Source organism: Pithys albifrons, chromosome 5 (genome assembly GCF_047495875.1).
Source record: "Pithys albifrons albifrons isolate INPA30051 chromosome 5, PitAlb_v1, whole genome shotgun sequence".
NCBI lineage: Eukaryota > Metazoa > Chordata > Aves > Passeriformes > Thamnophilidae > Pithys > Pithys albifrons.
Genome location: NC_092462.1, coordinates 38179157 through 38185996, shown reverse-complemented (window position 1 = coordinate 38185996; position 6840 = coordinate 38179157).

Sequence of the window (6840 nt, the reverse complement as noted above, 5' to 3'; positions counted from 1 at the left end):
GCAATCAAGATTAAGCTGAAGAACTTTTTTGGTGTAGCTCAGCAGTATTGATCAACAGTTAATCACTGTACCTCACAGGAAAATACATGGAAACATTGAAAGGATGTTTAAAAGATCAGGAGAGATTATATTATAGAATAATATTTAGACTTTTCACATGCCCCAACGCAGTCAGAAAATTATTATGACTGTGTTTCAGGTTTCATGGTAAGCCCTTTACTGGAAGAAATGAATTATTGGAGGCCTAAGAATTCTATGGCTGCTGAAAGACTACCAACCTATGATGGTCCCTGCCTTCAGATGAGTGCTATCAAAAACACAGTAAGACCTTAATATTGAGCTGTAAAACTCAAGGGAAAATATATTCACATGAAGTGATTATCTCTTATGTTTCTGGACATTCTAAAGATACATTACATTCTCCTAATAATACTTGCCTTCTTTTGGATATGATATTATGGAAGAACAGCTTGCACTTATAATCAGTACAATTTATCACTTATCCCCAAAGTACCCTGCTGTTGAAATGCCTGACATATATATTAGGTGTTGTGGATTTAGCAAAAATTGAATTATAAATTGCCTTGCCAGCTTTTGCCTCTGGAAATAATGAAAAAGTGAACTAAAGAAATGTTCTCCTGAAGGATTTATTTTTAGTGGCGATAGAGAAAGAAACAACAAACTTGAATTGACCAGACTTTATCATTTTAAGGACTGAATAGCTTAGTCTCAACAAAAGTTTTCATTCCTTCCTTTTTTCTTTTAAGAAAAAAATAGACTGCACTGAAAGTGCTTGAATGTCCTTCACTGAGAAAGAAAAAGAAAAAAAAAACAAACAAAACATTAATTTGTACTCAGTAAACCCAACTGAGAATTTCAAGGTCTCGTGCTCAATAAAGTCTAGTTAAATGTCATCCAAAATACTTTCTTTTCTCTTCTGTTAAGTGTTGTCTCTTGATGAATGACATTATTTGCCATAGTCTTTTAGAGTTTAACATTATCCAACTCCTCAAAATACTAGGGCCCTTAATAAGCTATCTAAATTGGCAGAGTGATATAGAATCCATTTCTAGCAATATCTCAGCATAAGTGTGCATAGATAAATGTGGATTATAAAGGTACTCAGAAACACAGTAAGTTTTGGTACTTCAATTTTAAACTGACAGCTAACATTTCTTCATGAAGTCTGTATTGTATCTTAACAAGTTCTTGCCTAGAGGAAAAAACAACTTTTATTCATCTAGTTGCATAATCCAAAGAAAAAACAATCTATATGAGCCCACACGCAAACCTCCTGCGCTCTGAGAAGCTTTACACTTATTAAGCTAACTTGAAATTTTAGCTCAATTTGTGTAATTTTTAAAGATTTTATGTTTTTACCATCTTACTAGATGTTTTTGCTTTAATTAACTGATGTTTGAGTATGAATGAATATTCTCTGTTTCTTCATCTTTGTAAGTTTAAATAACATGACATTTTTGGTGCACGTGTTTTTGATATGTAATACAAGAATACAAAGTTTCAGAGTGTGTACTCTGTGTGTGCAAAGAATTTAAAAGAAGGTACTTATCAGTCAAATATTGCCTCCTTCTTATATTAAATATCCTACTAAATGAGCTGATCATAAACTTCCAGTATGTTTTTGGTAGTACTGGGCTAAAAGAGTATGAATTGTCTTTTTACATTTAATGCATTCGACAATATGACTGCCAAATTAGTTACATGAAACACTCAGCAGTTTGGCTGTACAGGTTAATAAAATTTAACTATCTATGCTGTGTTGAGAAAAGTCCAGGCAAATGGAATCAGGTGAATTTGTGCCTAAATCTCATTGAGAATACAAATTATATTAAATATTTGCTCACCTCATCTTATAATGTGACTCCTGTTCTTTAGGAAATGATGTAAAGAAAGTACTAAAACAAAAGGAAGGAAAGCTATAACTTCTGAGATGGTACTATCAAAAAAGAAGGCAAGAACATCTTGAAGAAGCAAGTGAGTGTTTGGTAAAGTAAAAAACAGACACATTAAAGAAAGGACCAAAAGAAGTTATTTAACATGAAAGTAAGCTCATTTTGGAAGTCACAGAATGAGTTTACAGGAGACCCACAAAAAACACGGAGAAGTGAATTGCACAAGTTTTTATCCTTTTCAAAATTGCAAGTAGTATTTGGATTTGGAGGGGGAATCCAGAGGAGGAAAAGCACACACCAGCCAATCAAACAACAAACAAACAAACAAAAACAGTTGAAAGAACGCCTAATAGGAGGAAGGATGAGGTTTTCTTGTAGCTGTATTTACATTTTATTACATTCTTTTTAGAGGGATGCCTTTTAGTGACTTGTTTTTTTTTTCTTTTATATGCCTATGTAATTGATTGTCATTGTGCTTGACTGAGCTTAAAGAAAGAATCGAAAAATACATACAAGAAGTCATAATTTACTTGCATTATACAAAATAAGTATAAAGGTTTACAAGCTGGGAAACATGCTCAAGAAATGTGTTGTCATCATATAGCCACAAAACATCCTGCAGATTAATCCTATGGTGGCCCTGCATGGCACCTGTACTATATGTGGGCATTAGGTCAAAATATTAGCTGGAGCTAATGATGGGTCCATTATAACCCTCCTTAGGGCTCATTACTTAGGGGACCTTTTGAAGGTGCTCTGTATCATTCTCTGGCTGACAGGCTAGTCAGTGAAGGTTAGCAACTCCCTCTGAAGTCCTGTTTTTCTGTTGCAGCTAACAATCTAGTTGGGGTCATGGAAAGCACACATGGATCCTTCACCCAAGTGACAGAAATCACATAGGAAATAATTAACATTTGCATGTGATACAAAGATTTTGAAGGAAAGTAAATTTACTGTTTTTCAAGGTTAATTTTTTTCTGCATGAAGCATAATAACCACAATAATGAATCAACATTGTTAGCTTTGCACTCAGATCAGTGGAAACATGAGTGTGTATGATGTGTTCAAAAGCACACAGATGTTCATGGTGAAGCCAAGGGGTTAAAATAATACTCCTGTAATCCTAGTTTATAATATTAATGAACAATAGAGTTCTTCTCCAATAGTCATGACACTTCAGAGCATCTTTACCTTAGAATGGTCTTTCACCTTGTTTTAAGTCTTCATTGCAACATCACTGCAATTCATTTTTATTCACCTTTTCAGCTTTAATAATCTACATTTGATCCTCTATAAAGACGGTTTGCTATAAGCATGGAGTATTCCTGTTCAGTTTAAAGAATGCATAACTTAGAGGAAGAACTGTGCTTTTCCATCTCACTTTCTAATTTTTGCATATATTATTACATCAAAAATATAAATTTTTTATTATGAAATCTCTTGAAATCTTCTCTTTTATCTTCCTAACCTTGTAGTGATTCTAATGTAAAAAATCCCCCACATATGCAGGGTTACAGGCCTTTTTCACTCCCCGGTTTAGAATCTGACCTTGGCTTGCCCCAGCTTATATACCAATTCCTATCAGATATAAAAACTAACTTTAAAGCTATTATATTTACTTTCCTTTAGGCCTTGATCACTCTGTGGTTTCACTCAGATTTCTGAGTGATTATTTGATGTATTTGCATACATATTTATTTCAGTAATTTCTTTCAGTCCTTTGCAAAATAGTGACATAAAATTATATTTATTTGCAATAAATGCTCTCACTTCATAAGTAAAATACACTTTGATGACATTTATGCTTGCATTTTTTTCTCCATGAAAAAGTCAATTAGCATATGAATCTTTTTTCCTGGCTAACACCTGCAAGCAGACAGCAAGAGACATAAGTACGCTGAATAAGACACACTGTAGCTGTGAACAAGAAAGCATGAATAATAGTGCTGTGGCAATACTGTACCTCAAAACCTGAAGATTGTCCAGCAGGAAATGCATGACAAACTATGGAGCTGAAGATAACCATATGGGACTGCTGCCTATTTAACTATTTCCCAAACTGCGGATTTGCAGATTTATGTATTTCTCAAAAATGTGCATTGAAATATCCAAAACAGTAATATTTTTGTGTGGTTGAGCATAATGTGTGAGTTCTGAAAATATAAAAGCAGTACTTCAAAATAAAAAGAAATAAATAAGAAGGGAAACAAAACCAAAAGAAACAGAAATAACTAAAGACCCTTGAAAGTTTGAAGCTGTTATCTGCTCAGTTTTAGTACAGTGTAACACCTGACATCAAGGAATACACTAATTTGGTTCATGAAGTATTCTGGTAACTCAAACTGAAAAAAAGTCAACAAAATTTAACACAGTATAAAACATTGGAGTCTAGGTACATTTATTGTTCAAGGAAAACTAAGAAGCAAAAGCAAAGGAAAGAAACTCTAATATATCAATAGCAAAGTGAAAGTCATTCCTTCGTAAAGCAATTCACCATTAAAAGCTCTGAGTTGTTTTCTGGAGTAAGAACGTATTTCTTGAATACAGATCAGTAACAAAGAAAAGCATAGGGAAGTTACTTTTCTGAAAGGCAAGAGGAATTTCCCCCAGAATAACAGTGCTCTAATTTGAGAATCCTCAGTGTCATTTACAGCACTGAACCTGAGGTCTTGAAGCAGCTCTCACATCCTCAACACCTAACCAGACCATGGGGGTTGGTAGATAGCCATGGGAAACCAGAGCTGATGGTGCAATGAGACACAAGTTTGTCTGTGTTGCAAGTCTGAGGCTATAAAAATATCTATGGACAGCTAAGAATCAAACTCTGGTCACCTCAGTTCGAGTGCAGTTAGGTCAAATAAAGTGAATTAAAGAGGTCAATATAAAGGAGTACATTGAAGTATCAAAACGCCAAAGTTCTAATGGCCAAAGCCTCAATAATACATTACAAATGCTAAACAAATTTATCGATGTTTATTGTTACCACCATAGAACTCACTGCAAGGCTACAACAGTGTTTTTTTTCAGTCTATTACCCTTTCCTTACCCCAATGTTCCTGAACCTGCCTCATTTGCATTATTTTAAATACAGTGTGGTGGTGAGAAACATTTCAGTCACCTCTCCTTACACTCAAAACAATCTGAAAACTGATTTATTCCCAACTCAGGTCAAGCAGTCTCCAGTAAAGGAAATAATCTGTTTCTAGCCTAAGATGACATTTGGCAAGTTTCAGGGCAAATATTCATGACAAAGTCATAAGCCTTTGTAAGCAGAGTTTTCCTCTGGAAATGCTGACAGGTCCTTAAGCAGAGTGGTGTGAACAGCACCTCTGTAGTAAGCAGTAATTTAAAGGCTGTGCACTAGTTAACTATTAGTGCTAGTAAACAAGTGACCCTGATGGGATTTCCAATTAGAGCTTGAAGCAGCCCATTTGGTATTTAACCCTCTTGCTTTCCCACCTCATGGCAACGGAAACATTATATATCATAAGATAACACTATTTAGCTTGCTCACTCATTAGACAGGAATAGAAATCTGAAAAAAGCAGATAAAACTTTTGTGACAATAAGAAACCCTATATTTCAACAAATGCAGCTATCTAACATTTTTCTAGTGGTAATTACATCTATAGTTTTGCACTGGCCTGTGTTGGCCAAGTCACCTGGAAATGAGGAAAGAGTGTGCTAACCTATTCTGCGAACCAGCTATAATGCATCAATACCAGCTTTAAAATAATCATCTCTCCTTTAGCAGATGGAACAGCCACACCCCTGTCTTGCTACTTCCCTGCCCTGTGCCCTCTAGATAAAGCAGAAGTAGTCACACTGCCCCCCAAAAGATTGCTGTTTCTTCCCAACCTGAAACCAAGAAGTCTCAACCTACTCTCCAAGGAATGTCAGTGACATGTAGTGTGGAAGAGCATTTGATTTATAGTCTTTAAATCAAGAACTCTTCTAGTGCCTAAACAAAATAAAGCATTTGAAAGTGCATTTATATTACCCCAGAACACCAGAGAGACTTCATGTCATAACCTCATTCTCACTTGTGGTGTTGTACTACATGAGCTGTAAACAGCCCAGAAAACCCAAGGAGAGAATTTCATCACTGTCACTTACATTGACCTCCTGCAGGTATAGAAAGAAACCACAGCCACTCCTCCTTCTGTTTCTCATAGTCAACTGCAATAACTTTTTACAGAGAGGTAACTCCTACTTGTTTTTGAATGAGAAGCCAGCAAGTGACAGAGTATTCATTTGATCATAATTCTTTCCAGCTCTTAGGGTTGCCTTTAACCTCTGATAAATGGTAAGACAAAAGGATTTTCACAGCAACCTTGTCTTTTCCCTTCTATGTGTTTGCATTTTCCAAGCAGGCACTAATATGTCTTTATAAACAAAACCAAAAAAAGTACTACTAAGTCTATCTCAAATTTCATACCACAGACATAACAAGTTTATGACAGGTCCTTTAATTGTTAGCCAATAATAATTTTTTCACTGGAATCTTGTCACAATTTATTATGATTTTTTTTTTGAATTTGATTTGACCTCACTGTGCTATTGATAACCCTCTTTTCTCTTTTTCATAAGTTTCTTGTTACGGAGAAGTAATGACATCTAAATGTTAAGGGAGTGTTGCCTTCTTTAAGGTGATATTCTTGCAAATGTTACTATAAACTTAGCATTTTTTATCTACTTTATTTAACTTTTTGCAATTAATTATACGTCAAGCAGAATGTAAGGTACATATTAGTACGCCTGGGACTGCATTATGTTGCAATGTAGAAGAATTCACCCTCCTACATTTCCTTGCAACACCAATTACATCTACCAGAATATTAAAACACCTCCCCCAGTTCTCTCTCAACCACCCTTGCAGCTAAAAGGTTTCAGAAAATTCCTCACTTACCTATTTCTCTCAAAATCA